The 17,920-nt window shown below is 39.2% G+C and overlaps 1 long non-coding RNA gene across 1 annotated transcript in view; it reads left to right on the top strand.

The window, feature by feature from the left end:
• Positions 1-10,951, top strand: part of LOC118610032 — a 29,462-nt gene extending 18,511 nt beyond the window's left edge. The window contains exon 4 of the long non-coding RNA XR_004953698.1: positions 10,183-10,951. This is a non-coding gene — a long non-coding RNA (uncharacterized LOC118610032). The remainder of the gene's footprint in view (positions 1-10,182) is intronic.
• Positions 10,952-17,920: the final 6,969 nt, after the last annotated feature.

Below are 17,920 nucleotides of genomic sequence, written 5' to 3'. Positions count from 1 at the left end.
GACAATGAAGCCAAAGAGGCTATAATTCTCTCTCGACCTTCTTCAGCTTGAAATCTGAAAGTGCCATGGAAAACAATAAATCAATGACACATCTGATTGGTGTCTTCCCTGTGCCAGTAGCCTCTCCCACTAAGGGCCGGTTAAGGTGGTGCGTTAGAGTCTGTGAGCCGCTAGAATTTATAGCTGGGGGCGGGGGGGGGTTGGGGACAGAACCAAGGAGGGAACATTTATTTAATAGGCTTCTGGGTGTTCGTGTTCTTATTTCACTCTTGGACGAGCTGGTGAAGTAAATGGTGTTTATCAACCTATTTGATAACATTATTTCTTATTTAACTAAATTATCTCTAAAAATGCTAAAGGGCAATTTAATAACCACACGAAGCCCCCCAACTCTCTCTAAATATAGCTCATATGTCCTCTCGTGAATCTCTCCTCCCAAATTTCCCCCAGCCTGCCTTATTCTAGCACTTCTCTCTGTCTCCTTTCCCTCATTTTTTTCAATGACTTTTTTCTTCTTCCTGTAGCAACGCTCTATTCTTTCCTGTGTAAAGTAAATCTGGCTACCTTGGCCTTTCTCATTTTCCTCCCTTACCCCATACAAAAGGATCCAGGAACTACAAGGACAGGCAGAATTCTTTTTATTGGATGTGATAACTCCAAATATTAGATACAGGTCACTCACTCGACAGGTAAGAGACTCAAGACTTAGAGAGGGTATGTAACTTACCCAAAGCCAGACAAGTAACAGAACCAGTCTTTCAACTTCCTCATTCCAAAGCTTGGGCTGTTTTCAAAGTACAGAGGAGGTCTTCAGGGAGGGCTCTGGGTGGATGAGGAACAGAATTAAGTCATGTTTACCGACAGCCACATCCTCTCAAGTGCATGAGTGTTGGATCTGCTTTCATGCCCTGTGGTGTGTGTCTCAGGAGAATCATCAACACATGGTGGAAAAAAGCATTCTAGTTCTTAGAGGCCAGTATCTGCACAACACTGGAAATGGGGGCAGGAATTCACACTGTTTTCCTGGGAATGGTGCCCCCTAGAGTTGTGCAAGGCCTCAGCCCTTACTGCATAGCAGCATAGTTCCTTTATTTCTCATGGTGCTAGGTTTTTTTTTTTTTTTTTTTTGGTTTTTGTGTTTTGAGCTCTTGAGGGGAAAAACTGTGACATCTGCTGTTGGACTGTTTCCCAGCCCTGCTGAGATTCAAAGCCCACATCTGTTTTTGGGTGTTTAGCTTCTGGTTCCTTTCACCAGTAATTGCTGACACTTCAGGTGGGGACCAATAACCTAAACTTAGAACTCAGGTTGTGCTGTAAACCTAGAAGAGTGAACTCTGGTAGTTGAAAGTCTTTCAAAGGCACCAAGAAAAACGTATCCCAAAAATGCATATGTAAATATATAACCATATTCTCTAGAAGTTACTGCTATATAAAATTCAAAACAACTTTAGGTGAGAATCCATGAGGCATTTGGTGAGTGCAGGGGTTGGAGAGGGCAAGAACAGGAAGGGAGGAGACTAGGGTTTCTATAGAAACAATTCAAGCATAAGGGTGTCTTCTCCCCTTTCCTCCCTCTTAGATAAGTCTCCCCAATTTTGCTGGGCCTATCAGAGTCAGAACTTCACTTTCCCATGGCCGAAGGTCCACAGCGGTTTCCTTAGTTTGACCTCCTGGGGAGCTGGCGACTAACGGGAAGAACAACTATAGTGAGAAAGCAGTCTTGCTGTGTGGACCATGAGTGGGTTTAAAGGAGTAAGACGCTCTGTGCCTGGGGTTTAAATAAGTCTGAACCTCCTAATTCATTTTTAGTACCCATCTTTGATCTACTTTTAGCATAGTGACCAATCCACAGATAATTGGCTCACAAGAGCCAGAATGAAAGATAAACTGAAGAAGCTTCTAGAAAGCAATGGTACCTAAAACAAAACCACTTAAAGTGACCGCGAAGGCTCTCATCTGCCATCGAGCTTCTCAGCTGGGATTAGGGATAATGAAGCAAAATGAACAAAGTTATAGGTATTGTCTCCTCTATACTGAATCAATAAAAGTAACAAGCCTTGTGTGACTACATTAACAAATCTATATTTGGTCTTTGTCACCAGTTCCTGACACAGAGCTTCTAAATCTTGGAATTTCCTTGGTGATAGAAGCCTCTTTTGTTCTAATTAGGTTACTCTTGGCAGATGCCTATGGACGTAGCTGCAGAATGGGAGCTGGTGTCCTGAATGACCAAACCATTATTAGTGTTGGATCTCCTGGGACGGGGAGGGGCTGGAGATCACCAGTGGCCAATGACTTAACCAATCATACCTACGTGACGAACTGCTGTAAACACCCCTCGATGATGGGTTTCAAAGAGCTGCTAGGTTGGTGCACACATCATGGTGCTGGGAGGGTGGCGCTCCCAGAGGTCATGGGAACTCCGCACCCCTCCCCCACACCCTGCCCTTTGCATCTCTTCCATTCAGCTGTCGCTGAGCTGACTCTTTTACAATAAACTGAAAACAGTAAGTAAAGCGCTTTCCTGAGTTCTTTGAGCTGTTCTAGTGAATTATCAAACCTGAGGATGGGTTGTAAGAATCCCCGAATTTATAGCCAGTTGGTCAGAAATACCAGTGACAGCCTGGGACTTGTGGCTGGCATCTGAAGTGGGCAGTCTTATGGGACTGAGCTCTTAAGTCTGTAGGGTTTGCACTAAGTCTGGGTAGTTAGTGTTAGAATCAAATCTAGTTTTAGGAGATCCAGTCAGTGTCTAGAGAGTTGGAGAAGTGGTTGGTGTGGAGGAAAAAAAAATTTCATTTGGTCTCAAAAATGATTTGAGTGAAAATAATATACCTTTTACAAGAGGATTTTTTTTTGAGGACTCAGAATTCTGAAAAAATTAGCACTGGGGGTGAGAATGGGGCAAGAAGAGGGCACATTTAATAGACTTCTGGCTGTCTCTGTCCTTATTTCATTCTCAGACAAGCTGATAAAGGAAAATGGTTTTAAACAGCCTATTTGATATAATTGATTATTAGAGGGGTTTTTTGGGGGGCGGGGGGGAGTTGTTTTGTTTCATTGTTTTTAAGCAAAATGAAGGTTAATTGATACGTAGTGTTTCAGGGAGCATACTTGCAATGTTGTGCCTGGCTCTTTCAACAGTGGGAAAGACTCAGCAGGCTTGGATCCAGGAGTGACCTGCTGGCTGTATCAGGCTTCTGGACAAACAGCTGGGCCGTAGACAACACACTTAAGGGATGTTTTCCCAGCCTGGCCGGCGGGGCTGTGCATTCATCTCTACTTGTTGACCTGCTTTCTGCAGCTGGTGTAGGAGACAGGTCCAGCAGGGGCCAATGTCACAAACCATTTGATATATTCATAATATTCAAAGCTATTCACATGCTTTATGCTATATAAAATTGACGTTATATTTATATTTTATTTCTTAGAATTAAAGCTTGTTCATTATGCAACCATAAGTTGACAACATATTCTCTAAACATAGCTGAAGAATTTTAAGAAGCTGAAATAAGAATTTTGGAAGCACACTTGCTTTCAATGAGTGAAACTCCATATGCTTGGGATTTGAATAAGTCTGAACTTCATAATTCATTTTGCATAATGATCAATGAACAGACATTTGAATGAGTGCGTGAAGAACCTTGGCTATAGGAGATGTTGTGCTAGATTAATCATCCCATGTCCTATTTGGATTCTGTGGAAAAAATATATATATTCTCTACTTTAGTGTTCAGAAACAATCCCTTCATCAAGTTACATTGGTATTAGCAATTGGGAGTCAATTGAAATGTGAACTAGATTAAAACTTCAGAATGAAGAGCTGAGTACAGTCTTTCTAAAAACACAATTATAATTGCACTAAAGTAGTAATGTCCAAGCTGTGGACTTCCTAGAAACCATCTAGCAAACTCTGTCTTTATAGAAACTCACAAGTATTGTTCCCCCACTCCCTACCCTCACCCCCTGCCCCCAGCTCCGAGCATTTTATACTGAACACGTACATGAACAGCATCGGCTGCCCTGAGTCTCCAGTTTTTCCGGAGGAAATGATGCTGTTTATCAAGCAGCTATATGTTGTGAAATTTTTACAGCTTCTCAAAAGCAGTTCGTTAAGAGAAATGTGCTCCGGCAAGCATAGCGAAACAGCCACACATGCACGCACACACGCCCTGCAAAAATTCACAATGTTCATGTCTGTGTCAACATGATTTCTGATAAGGACCAACCCAAGAACCCAAATATGGTGTTGGCAGAGCCTGTAAAGAAAGAAAAAGCAGTGTTGTGCTTGCCCTCACCTCATCTGACTCCATGGGTACTGCATCTTAATGCATTTTAATTATTACAGCCAACCATCGTCTTAATTTGTGTTTACCTAGTATTTTACTGAGAAATACAGTTTATAATTTTTAGAAGAAAAATTTTTTCCCATAATTACAGGACTATGAATGGTAGTAACTTAATTAAGATTTAAAAAGATATATGATGTGTAGTTTTTAAAAGTCAATTTACAAGGAACATAATAATTTATTTCAGGCTATCACGAGTATTACAGCCCCAACAGATACATGAATTACACAGCAGGTTTGTTTTGGTCACAGTTTGTATCATGAATCATACATTTATTGACTTTTGGTGGAGCTGATGGATCAATCAATTCTTTTAAAGCTGATTCCAGATACCAAACTGCTACTGATTCAGTTACCAACATTTGAGTAAATAGTATTTGAAAACATTCCAGTCTATCATTCATGATGCATCTAAGTGAATTTCTCTGTCAGGTTTGATACCAACTTTTAGAAAATAAAAAATGAACAAATAAAAAGGAATCTGTCAAAGAAAAAGAGAAGGGTTTTGGACAAAATTTCCCTTGGATTTGATTACATGAAAGCACTCAAAGACAGTGAATTTGGTTTCCCCTCCATGTAGAATGGTTGTCTTCATTCCTTTCTTAGAAATGTGTGTGGGTTGTTTGCCCAGGAGTGGCCAGCGACACTTCCTTGCATTAGGCCAAGGCAGTGGTGGCATTTAGCCAAAAGAGATCTGAGGATTCTGAAGCCAGAGTGCATGGAAACCCAAAGCCTGAGCAGCAGTGAGTCAGAGGAAGGTGTACCACAAAATCAAGAGCCCAGAATATTCAAGGGCTGAGATAAGAAGGCCAGAGTCCAAGCACATGCCAGCTAGGAAAGTCATTATAGTTGAAGTCCTCAGTCAAGACAAGGTCAAAGAATGAGACCTTTGTTCATTTTCTTTTCTCCTCCCAATTCTGCACTTTACACCAACTGTGTGCCCTCTTCCTTTCTCTATGTTTCTTCAAAACCTGCTCCTCTTTTAAGATCAGGGTCACATCTCTTTTGTCTCACAAAACATTCCCTGCTGACTCTAACCCACAGCTATTCTTCCTTTTGTTGACTTATACTGTTAACCATCTGTGCAGCACATTCAGGACTGAATCTTACGGTGTCTTTTGACATCTTCGAACTTGTTTCAGTGTGTTTTGCTTTTCCAAAGCAGATGATGAACTCCTTGAAATTAGTACCTGATCAATAGTGAGCAGGAATACTATTTTCAGAGGCGAAGCTTGCTCACCCACTGATAGAACCATGGCCTTGAGGTTTATTAGATTTTCCTGAGGGGTACAGGGAGCATGGGCAAGATTGTTTCTGCCCAAGAGCCTAAGGCAAGGGTTGAATCTTCCAGGGTAAGTAGTCTTAGCACAATCTCATTGAAGTCTGAACATAAATTCTTGGGGGTACTTTCTCACTATTTACCCTGTTACCATTTAGCAATTTCTCTTTAGCAACAGTCGTTTGACCTTTTTTAGATTATGGAAAAGTTCTCCCTTCTTTCTGAAACCTACAAATGCTTTATTCTTATTGTATCTCAATATTGTGCTTACTCTTGAATCCCGGCAAGCCTCTAATCATTCAGTCTTTGGCTTTCTTGATCCACTTCTGACTATTGCATATGTGTCTTTATCATTATTCATCCTTTACTATTTATCCTTCCCATTCATGGGCCATGTGCTTTTAAGATCAGATTAATGGAAGAGCTCCCTCAGTGGCCACTTTGGCACTTTGGTTTCCTCACATTAATGCTGTTCAGTGGGGGCACTACTGGCTTGGGAGGGGGCAATTCTACAGTCCTTGGATGAAAAGAGTTTTAGTATCCCTGGCCTTCTGCCACTGAGAACCACCTTTGCTGCCAGGGTTCATGACAAGCAAAAATGCCCCCACAAATTTCCAAGTGGCCCCTGGTCGAGTCACACTGCTTTAGATGCTGCCTCCCCACCCCATACTCCAAATTCACACACACTTTATCTCTACATGGGATTGTTTGTGCCTCTATGAATAAACCGTTTCATTTTTGAAAGCTTGTCATATCTTTAAGTCATTCTCCTTTTGGAGGAGGTCGTTTGTTTAACTTTGGAATGAGTCATATATTATTTTCTCTTGTTTTATTTTGTTCACTTATTATTATAGTAAATGTCAAACACACACAATAGGATAATGAACCCTATTTTCAACAATTATCCCCTAGTTTTATTACTTAGTTTCAACAATTACCAACTCTTCCTGATCTTTCTATACTCCCACCTATAATCCTCCGACCCATTTCCTGCTGCCACTAGATAATTTTGAAGCAAATCACAGACATCATTCATTGTCTATACCTCTTTGATAAACTTTTTGATTTCTTTTTTTTTTAAGTCAGTAAGGGTTAAGGTGAACCACTTGCTTAATTGTCCAGGACCCCGCCCTTCCATATCACCTACACGTTCCCTCTGGCTCATCAGAATTCAATCTAGTGCTTTAGCTGCCTTCCTTGCTTCCTCTATATTCTGAGACAAAAATTCCAAGACAAGTCAAGAATTTATCAAATGCTCTGTTGTTGGCAGAAGTAGACTTTAAGCAGATATTTGGATTATATAAACCTAGTTACTGTTTTATGTTATATCTGTGCTTGTTTGGTGATCTGTAGAAGGCAATTGACATCCACATAGTCTCTCCGGTAAAGCGAAACATAATTTAACACCATCCAAATATCACTCCTATTTCTGACTCTCTGTGTTACCTGACAAGCTCTCCACCAGGCTGGGAAATCTGAGTCACTGATCAACCAACCTTCCTATTTCATTCCTTGCTGATCCTGCTAATTTGGAAAAGGTATGTCCTGCTGATGTACATTACCTGTCCTAGTACTTAATGAATTTAAAGAGATTGCTTTTCAATTGAGTCTGTTAAGAAATTTGGAAAATGAGGGGTACACATGTTGAGTCAGAAGACTGAAATGATTGGTTCTCTTACAACTGGTTCTTCAATGATTAAGACAGTCAAATGGTGTGTCCTGCTTTCTGCCTTCATCTTCCTCCTGGGATGCCTTTGCTGGCTATTTGATTGCTTAGTGATTAGAATTGATTAACCCTGCTGACTTTAGGACAGCCCTTTGAAAACAAACTGATGAACCATATAAACAGTAAGCTTGACCTGGAGTATTCATAAGTGCCAAGCCATTGACTCTGAGGCCCCTGACTCTTCAGTGCATGTGGAGAGCCATGACCTTGACCTGGAATGCAACTTTTGAGCCAATCCCTTACTGAATCATGGCTATCCCCTTGGATTTCTTTCTCCAAATGTAACTCCCCTCGTCCTACTTCTGGCCTCCAGATGGGTATTCCTAAAAACTGTTTTAGGAACAGTTTGAATGATTCCTTTGCTGTAAGCAGCTCCGGTGGAAGAGAGGGGGTATTAAATGCTCTCGTTAAACACTCCAAAGGAATGATGCTTAGATTATTATATTCAATTAGTAAGGACCCTGTTTAGAAAAGTCTTGACAGAATACTTTTCAATCTAAGTTTCACTCCTAAAAAGACATAATTTTGACTGCTTTATCTTCCTCTGTGCTCGTGATATTAACCTCAGATTAGTGAGTACAGTGGTATTATTATTATTATTATTATTATTATTATTATTATTAGCAATGGCTAAACACTGATAGTGATTTAAATAAATTTTCATGTCTCTGATAGAATAGGAAGGAGTTTGCGATGCCTTGTCCACTCGTTCTATCAACTTTTGCCAAAGTCATAGTTTATAATAATTCAGTACGACATGACCATATAAATGGCCATCAGAAAACTGGCAGATCACCATCATGAGTTGTAGTATGCAAGCACCTTGAGACAATAAGAGTCCCCATCCTTGCTTACCTCTCTGAGTTGTTGTAGCAATGAAAATGCAAATGTATATGAAAGTCTTTGTAAGCTATAAGTCCTATTCAAATAAAGATAATAATGAAGATGCTAATAGTGTATTATGCTCCTGGAATTAGTCAGTCATTGAGCTGAATTCTTCATGTATCATCTCGTTTAGTCTTCAACAATCTTATAATGTTTCTGTTATAATTATTATTTTCGTATATATGTAAGTATAGGCGGTATAGTGTAAATATAGCAACATATAAAAATTTAATAAGACAGGTTTTAGTGCTGTAAGGACCACTCTGGGCCATTCCTACTCCAAATCATTGATACCTGCTAGAAAAATACAACAGGAACAAGAAAACCCATAGGCACACCAAATGAGTCAAATTAGGCACTTAACCATACCCTTCTCTGGTATTCAAAATTGATGACTCACTTATGAGGGATTTCTAAGCATCTAAAAATATATGTGCCCTTAAAAATTATGTCAGCAGTGACTTGCAATTTATAAACAAGAACAAGACTTATGTTCTTCCAAAGCATCACTTTAATAATTATCCATTGCCACTCCCTTGGTTGAGTTCTTTTCACTTCGACTCTTCAGCATAACACATGGTTATGCTTCACGTTTCGTTAACATGAAACCAAACACAGCTAACAGAAACAACCAGAGGCTGGGAAGAGGAAATGCCAGCTACTTTCAGGATAATGTTACTTCCTTTTTATAGACTGAAAACCAGTCTTTTCATATTGGATTGCCAAGGTATAAGTAGCAATGTGGTTCCTAAATGTCTAACAAAAAGGAGATTATTTAATAAATTACAATACAGTCATCAAATAGAATATTATGATCCAATTAAAATGATTTTTAACGTGGAAAATTATAGTATGGGGAATTCTCAAAATAAAATGGTAAATGATAAAAATCAGAACATAAAACCGTGTGGTGTGTCCACAAGTTTGTTTTACACACACACACACACGACATGAATTCAAATGTTAAAAAAGGGTATCTTTGGATATCGGAGTTATGGGTTTTTCACAAATTTTAGTTATTATTCTTTCCCTTATTCTCCAAATATTCTATAACGACCATTTATATTTTTTTAAAAAGATGGATGTAAAATAGTAAAGGGGCTGTATATGGGGGTTTAAACATAGATAAGAGCTCTGAAGATTATAGTTTCCAAAAATTAATATGTGGTTTTAATAGTTCTATTTAATTGTGAATAGAAATATAGTTTTTTTAAAAAATGTTGCTTGCTCTTATTGTAGGCGCTTTTTAGCAGATTCCTATTGCACAGCATGGTTCAAATCTTCCCAGTATGTATAGAATTTCCCAAGAGTACACTTTAAATGTTTTGGTCAAATGACTTTCAGATGACTGGGCTCACTCTAGCTGAGGAACCCTGAGTGCACTAAGAGTTTCCTTTTAATTTAAAGGAGATCATTTAAATCTGCCTGGAGCTCCCAACATGCTACTTGAAAGTTGTGCTAAACAGAACCAAACCAAGAAAAACCCCTAGGAAATAAATGTGGAAAAAATAGGACTGAGATGCATTTTTATGTGCAGGTATTTGAATATCAAATGTTGAAAAAAATGACATTAATTGGAGAGAAATGGAAAACCACTTGAAATGTAAATATGAGACATGATTATAATGTAGCAATATTAATTTCTCCCTTTGAAAATTATTTTTAAAACTTAATTAGAAAAATAAAACAGAACTTAATTAGATTGGTGTTACCCAACAGTTGGCCAGCCTCATGGAAAAGAGAGAGGTATATTTCATGGTATCCAATTAGCTGGAGCTTGTCCTCATAGGACTCTAAGGAGGTCTGTGAGCAGACCCAGGTTAGAAGTGGGCAACACTTGGTATGACAGAGCTTCATCTCTGGGGCTCAAAGGTGCAGATTGTGTTCCTTTTGCTGTCAGACTCATTCTCTACCTCTCCCCTGCTGCTATTTGCTATTTCAAGGAACTACAATTTATCAGATTCTTTACCCCCTGGCTTGATGGAAGCTTGATTGACCAAGTGGAAGCTACTGGAAGATTGGAGTAAGAGCTAGGCAGAAGCTGTGGTACTTTTCTCTCTCTCCCTCTACCTTGGACGGTAATATTTTCTCCTCTGGCGTCAGCATCTAGCAGGTAATGCCAAATCCTGGGTTCCATTAACACCCTCTGCCCCCTTTGCCCTTCCAGCCTTAATAGTTTCCAGCTGTGGCTAATCTCTGGCTTCTTCACTCTTTCATCACTTAAACAATAAATTCCCTCCATAACACACACATTGGTTTTGGCTTTTCTCACTAGACTCTGGCAACACAATAGGTTATAATTTAGGATCGTGCTGGGAACTGCACCCCAGCTCAGGGAACATAGATAAGGAAGGCAAAGTGAAGACATTTCAAAGAGCTGCTGCATCAGTAGATACATTTGTTGCAATGGCAGCAGGTAAAATGCAGGGGCTGCATAAACTGGAGCTTAATTAGGCACAGAGTTTAGAGAGAATTTTGAGCATGTGTCAAAAGGAAAATAAAAATTGGCTATCTTAATAATCTAGGTCTGATGGCTATGATAGCTGGCAGCCTGTTTATGTGGAGAAGCCATTCTTTCCCCTAAGAATGAGCTTTTTGATTCCAAGAGCTAGTTCTCTCTTGAGTAGAAGCCTTCTGGGAACATCCAAATTTAATAAAATTTGAATAAAGCCTGAATATAGGAAGATGCCTCCCATTGCTATGTTAAGCATGACTGGGTAACAGAGTATATATAATTTTTTAAAAAACACTCTAGGATAATTACTAGCTGCTTTTTGAATTAAAATTTTTTCCACTCTGTATTTATCGTCAGGACCATAATTTGTGAAATAAAAGAATTACCAGTTGCTACAGTTTTGTCACCCACGGAAAATCCTTTTGATAGAGGCAGGCATAGAACACTTATCAACTGCAGCCTATAAAGAAAGACGGCAAACCAGCTGTACTCAGTACTGACAAAATCTCTGTTGAATGAGTGCATGCATACCTGAAATCATCAGTGACCAGGAATGAGCAATTCATTCTGTCTGGACTTAACAGTATCCTTTAAATTAGGCTTTGAAGAGTGGCAAGATCTTGTACAGGCAAGAGCAGGATGGGATTTCAGAAGTAGAGAGGAGAGAGAGAGTAGCAACCAGGTGAGGTGGGAGTAAGGAGTTAGTTGTAAGAAGGCTGGCTTTGTCAGACAGATTAAGCAGTTTTGACTTTCTTTTGTGGATGAGAGCGCACAGAAGTTTTTTGAGTTGAAGAGTGATATGATAGGATTTGTGTTTTGCATGTTTTTTGCACATATGAGTTTAATAAATAATTGTCAAATTAAATTTTTGAAAGATGACAATGAAACAGCAGCTAAAAATTCTTCTGAGAATAATTACAGTGCTTTAGGTTGAGAGCATTTTCATGCTAGGTGTGGTTAATGCCTATTTGTTTCCTAGCAACCATACATCCTTTTGGTGGAGATATCAGAAGGGTTACTTAAACATCTCTACTTAGAATCACTCAAAGGACAGTATGTTGCAAAGGAGACATTTACCTCATTTGTTCCCATATCTTCCAGGGAATGCTTGTCATGGTCAGAAGGCGTGACTGAGGTTTGAGATGAGGATGGGACTCTACTTCTTCAGGAGGGTTAGGGAGCATAGGGTGGGAGAAGCTGTTCGGTGCTCTCCTGCCATGCTCCCATCAGAAGATCTTCACAGAAAACTTAAATACAAAGGAATTTGTGGAGAGAGGTCAGATAATATGGGGGGGGGGGCAGGAGATTGTCAAAGGAGCTCTGACGGTGAGATATGGGTGAGGAAGGGCAAAGATGGAGGGAAGGACAGAGACATCATCAACACACTGAGCATTTAGTAATCTTTAGAACAGTCCTGAAGGAAGTCGTTATCATGCCCAGTTTATAAGATGAGCAAACAGAGACCCATAGAAGTTAAGTGGCTTGACCAGATTAGCCAGTTCAGGGTCTCTTCATTCCAGGTGCACAAGGCACCAGCACAGAACTCATTGACTTACCTTGGTTGCCTGTGGCCAACTTGTGATAAGTCCACTCTCTGCTGATCTTCCTTACTTGTCCTTGGTATTTGCACCTTTCCCGTTTCCTCCTCAAAACACTGCTTGGTTCCAATCCTCACCCCTACCTTCCCTCCTTCACTTCCTACCTCTCCAGCTGCTCCTCGTAGGCATCCTTGGCAGGCATGTCTTCCTCTAGAGGTGGTTTTTCACAGAGCTTCATGCCCAGCCTCTTCTCTTCTCATCTATGAAGCTTCTGTGGTGATTCACCTACTGCCCTGACTTTAATCTTCACTCACATAGAGCTGATGACCTCTAAATGTTGGTCTCCACTTCAGACAGTTCAGCTGCCTCCAGCCCATACTTCTCTATATGTCTGAGCATATTCCACATCATTTCAAATATCAAAGCAGAACCGATCTTTCATACCCTGAAGCCCCCATTAGATTAAAAATTCTGTTATGAGTTCCTCATCAGAGGACAAAATTTGAAAACCATGGCTCCTACATCTCTGGGATCTCTTTCAGATCTCAAGGATCCAAGCCTATGATCACAGAAACTGAAATTATATCATACCCCAAATTGATGCCAGCATGTCTTCTCCAAAGAGGAAAATAAATTTTGATATGGAATGTGCATTTTAGGAACCATTGTAGCTTTGTCCCAGACATGAGATTCGGTCAGCAAACCTCTCACTCCCCACTCTTGACTCTATCAGGTGAGAAGAGGGGAATGAGGGGGTCAGCCACTGTTGGGAAAGAAGTCAGTTACCTAGCAACAGTGCCCTCTCTTCACCTCCCCTAGATATCAATTCGTGCTATTCCATTTCTTCCTTTTTTCTTTTAGGATTGTTCCCAGAATTTTTTCTTTAACTAGATTTTACATATTAAAATTGGAAGGTAGGAGATGCATATATCATATTCTCACGCTTACATAACTGTATATGGGATTTGTGGATCCTAGAGAAATGTATAATTTTTCAAATGAAGATGGCCTCTTTGGCCATTATTAATTTAACTTGTATTTATTAAGTGCGTTTGCAATGTGCCTGACACTCCACAGAGTATTAAGTTGAAAAATCTTTCACAGGAAGTTTTAAAAACAGAAATGAGTCTCTTGTGTCCAAGAAAGACTAAGAAATGGCCAAGGGGTCGCACGTTAAAATTCTAGCTTTAAGAACATATGTGGATTTCTGGATATAATATCAATATATCAAAAATCAATTACATGACTATACGCTGAAAATAAACTTCTGAGAAATACTGTTTACAACATCAACAAAACCCCAAGGTACATAGGCATTAAATTAACAAATGATGTGCAAGACTTGTGTGGAGGAAATTATAAGTCTATGGCAAAAATATTTTAAGAAATCTAAATAAATGGAAATATCTACCATGTTTGCGGATGGGAAGACATAAAATCCTAAAGAAGTCAATTCTCCTCCAAAGTAATATGTGAATCTAATAAAAGTTAGATGAAAATCCCAATGGGTATTTTGCATATTTCCGTAAGCTGATTCTAAAATTGATACAAAGGACCAAGAACAGCCATGGTAATTTTAAATACAAAGAACCCAAAGGAGAGACATCTTACCAGATGTGAGGACTTCATATATTGCTCTAAGAATTATGACAACGTGACACTGGCACAAAAGTGGGAAAAGGAGACCGCTGAAACAGAATGGGGACTCCGAAATAGACTGATGCACAGCAGAGAACTACCAATGAGTGCGGAAAAGTTGGACGGTTTTGTAAGTGGTTCTGGGAAAACGGGCTCTCCATGGCGGAAAAATTAAGTTACGTCTCACACCATAAGCAAAAAATCTATTGCAAACAGCTTAAATAATAAAAGTAAAACTTTAATAGGAGACTATGAGTTTAGAGGATGGAATAATTTCTTAAGACTCAAAAACAAAGAAAGAAAAGATTCATACATTTGTTAAAGAAAACATTCAGGAAAGTTAAAATCATGATTCTCATACAGATATAAAATGAATATGTATTAAAGATTTTGTTTACATCATTATTAATGAGGGAATTGGGTGGATGTTACAACCATTAAAAGGAGAAAGCAGAGTACCACAGATTTACATGGAATAAAGGAATGTTGAAATAAATTTATAAATGAACATGAAGCTGGCTATTTCCACAGGTAGGATGGGGGAGGAGAATTAAGGGGTGTGGGCAGAAGGAGTCAATCAAACTACCGGCAGACAGAATTTATTTTCATGTCTAGTGACAATTATTTTGCATTGCCATTGGTATCTTAAAGTTGTCAAATAGTTTGTGACAATGAGCAGCTAATATCCAATAACCTGGAAGGATGTGCCCTAAACAGTACATGACTTTCCACTGAGAACACTCAGTAATCTTTTGTGTTCCTTCCAAATTTCTTACATATATGACTACATTAAGAAAAAATAGTCTTTTGCCCATCAAAAGATATCATAAATAAAGCAAAATAATAAGAAACAGACTAGGAGAATCTCTTTGTAATGCCTATGGTTAACAAAGGATAATCTGACATATATAAAGAATTCCTACAAATCAATTTAAAAAAATATAAAATGGCCAGTGAAAAATGGACAAATGATATGAATAGGCAATTCAGGAAAGAGAAACTCAGGATGACAAAATAATATATATAAAGATGCTCGACCTCACCAGAGATATGTATCCCAAAGTATCCCAAAGATAATTAGAGAAATGCAAATTAAAACACAGTGATGTAATACTTTACATTTGTTAGATTTGAGAAAAATAAAAGCAGCCTGACAATTACAAATGTCATGGACTAATGGAGCTGTGGAAACAAACTACTAGTGAGAGTGTAAACTGGTATAGCCTCTAACTTGGTTATTGCTGGTAAAATTAAAGATGTGTATGTCTTTAAACCAAGTAATTCATTTTCTGAGATTTTTTTTCTACATATGCACAAAGAAATAGAAGCAAGACTATTTTTACAGCATTGCCTATAATAGCAAATTATTAGAAACCACCTAAATGACCATCAAAAGGGGAATGAAAAAAATTGTGATGTATTTGTATCAAGGGGTGCTTAGTTAAAATGAATGAACCAAAGCTACATTTATCAATATTGGTTAATGCTCAAATATAAGGCTAGGTGAAAAATCAAGTTGCAGAACAATGCATATGTATGCTATCATTAACATCAAATCTTAAAAAGCACATGAAAATGATAAAAAATATTTCTAGGATGGTGGTGACTTCTGGGGAGGAAGGAAGGGAGGTCAGGGAGGACCACACAGTGCACAGTTAAGACTGTGATGCTTTATTTCTTAGGCTGAGAGGCTGAAGATAGTGTTTGCTCTATTTTTCTCTATTTTTTTTTAATGTTTTAAGTGGGTGATCATTTTTAAAGTCTATGCACCTGGATTATGGTTTGTATAAGTAGATTCTAGTCTTAGAGTCGAATCAAAGACCGCTTTCTACTTTTCTGTTCATTTCTCTCAGAAATGGACTTCCCTCTCCCCTCAGGACAAACTTTCCTTCTTAGAGAAATCAAGAAGTGGACAGTTGGTAGAGTTCTACCCTTTAAGGGACCCTGGTCCTTGAAAGAGCCAGTATTTTCTTTGTCTAGAGCACCTGTCTTCTAGGACAGGGGTCCCCAGCCCCCGGGCCATGGACCAGTACCGGCCCATGGCCTATTTGGAACTGGGCTGCACAGCAGGAATCTAGCAGCAGGTAAGCAAGTGAAGTTTCATCTGTATGTATTTGCAGCTGCTACCCAGCACTAGCATCACCGCCTCAGCTCCATCTTAGACTATTAGGCATTCGATTCTCAGAGGAGCACTGGTCCCTGGTGCCAGAAAGATTGGGGACTGCTACTAGGAGGTGGACTGGACTTGCTTACAGGTGCGGGAAGTCTAGAACAAGAGAAAAAAAGCTCATCCCTGAAGGAAAGCCCTTTCCCCAGCCTTATGGGCTTGAAGCAGAGCGAGACAGAGTGAAATCCAGGCCAGAATAGGGCCTCCTGTCCAATGCTGTGAAAGCCAGCTCTAACCCTTCCCTTGACTAATGTAAGCCCTGTAGGGTTCATGGAAAAACACAACTCAGGAAGGTAATATCTCACAGCAAAAATATCAAAGTACAGGACCAACATATCAAGAAGATAAAATAATCATGAATGTTATCTAGAGCAGATATTCATCATGCCCAGCTTTCTAATTCACTTCCTATTTTAAAGGATTCCCTATCTCCCACTATAGAAGCTCAAAGTGCCTCACTGTTATTTTCTCTACCTCCTTGGCCCTGAAGGCCAGTCACATGACCTAGGCTTTGCCAATGGACACCACTTTGCCTCACTTGGTTTGAGAGCTAGTGACATGGAAAAGCAAAGACCAAAAAATCCTCCAACAGGCTGGGGGCTCCTGGAAGGCTGACCTCCGAGGGCAGCATTTTGGCTATGCTGATAACAGCAGCAGTTGCTGTGAGATACTCAAGGCATTGGGGAGCAACACCTATAGCTTTGCAGTGAAAGTGATGGCTTCCTCACGTGACTGCTGTTCTCGATGTGCAACTCTTGGCAGGGTAGTGCTGATCCCAGCGTTTCAAGTCTCCCAATAATTCTGGGAGGTACTTTTTCTGCTTAAGCAGGCCAAGGTCAATTTCCATTACTTGCAATTTAGAATTCTGACTGATAGGCCTAACAACAGAGTCTTGGGAAAGAGAAAATAAAAAGGATCAGAATCAAATGGAAAAATTGACAAATGCCATGATCAGAGTGGGAGATTTAAAAAAATTGCTCTTTCAGAAACTAATAGATCAGGGAGATAAAACATCAAAAAGATATGAAAGTTTTGAACAAGGAGATTTTAAAACTTGATCTAATAGGGATATAAATAGAACCTGGCATGTAACAAATATAGAATTAAATCAGTCAACATATATTTAATGAGCACATGCTATGTACCAGGCACTGTTTCAGACATTTGGGATACATCAGTGAACAAAAATGTTTATTCTAAAGTTTGATAAACAAGATGTTATAAAGAAAACAAAATTTCTTTGGAATGATAATATTGCCCTGTCTACCTTCTTAAAGAACAGAGAGAAATTATTTATTTCACTTGGCAACAATACAGTTTCTCTCTTCCAAAGAACTCAGAGTATTTGTAAACATCTTAACTGATAGCCTTGTAGAGATGGAGGAAAAGGGGGGAGGAAGAAGGGGTGGGAAGAGGAGAGAGGAGGAAAGCAGGTCACTGTAGGGCCAGGTGGTAAAGATGATAAAATAATTTTCCTGTTTTTTTGTAATAATCCCCAAGATGTCCACACCTATGTCAGCTTACCAATAAGGCAGCTGTGAAATACTTTGTTCTCAACTGAATATTTGATCTATAAATGAGAGCCCCCTGCTCTATAAAGTTGTTCTTGTACATTTGCGTCTCTTTCTCAGCTGGAAAAACGTGTAAATATTTGCACTAGCCTGTTATCTGTTATTTCAGTCCAGGATTTTCTCAAAGGAGCTTCAATTCAGTTTAATGACTATTTACTGAGTATCTTCTAAGTTCTGGGCATTTTACGGATTTAGTGGTGGATATATTCATGAAGTACTTCTCCGAGTGTGCTCCTAGGGCTAGCAATAGTTGCACCACCTGGGAAATTTTTAAGAAATGCAAATTTCAGGGCCTCACCTCATTGCTACACA

Source organism: Rousettus aegyptiacus, unplaced genomic scaffold (assembly GCF_014176215.1).
Source record: "Rousettus aegyptiacus isolate mRouAeg1 unplaced genomic scaffold, mRouAeg1.p scaffold_m13_p_12, whole genome shotgun sequence".
Taxonomy (NCBI): domain Eukaryota; kingdom Metazoa; phylum Chordata; class Mammalia; order Chiroptera; family Pteropodidae; genus Rousettus; species Rousettus aegyptiacus.
Note: the sequence above shows the minus strand (reverse complement) of the source record. Positions and strands in the feature narration are given on the sequence as shown.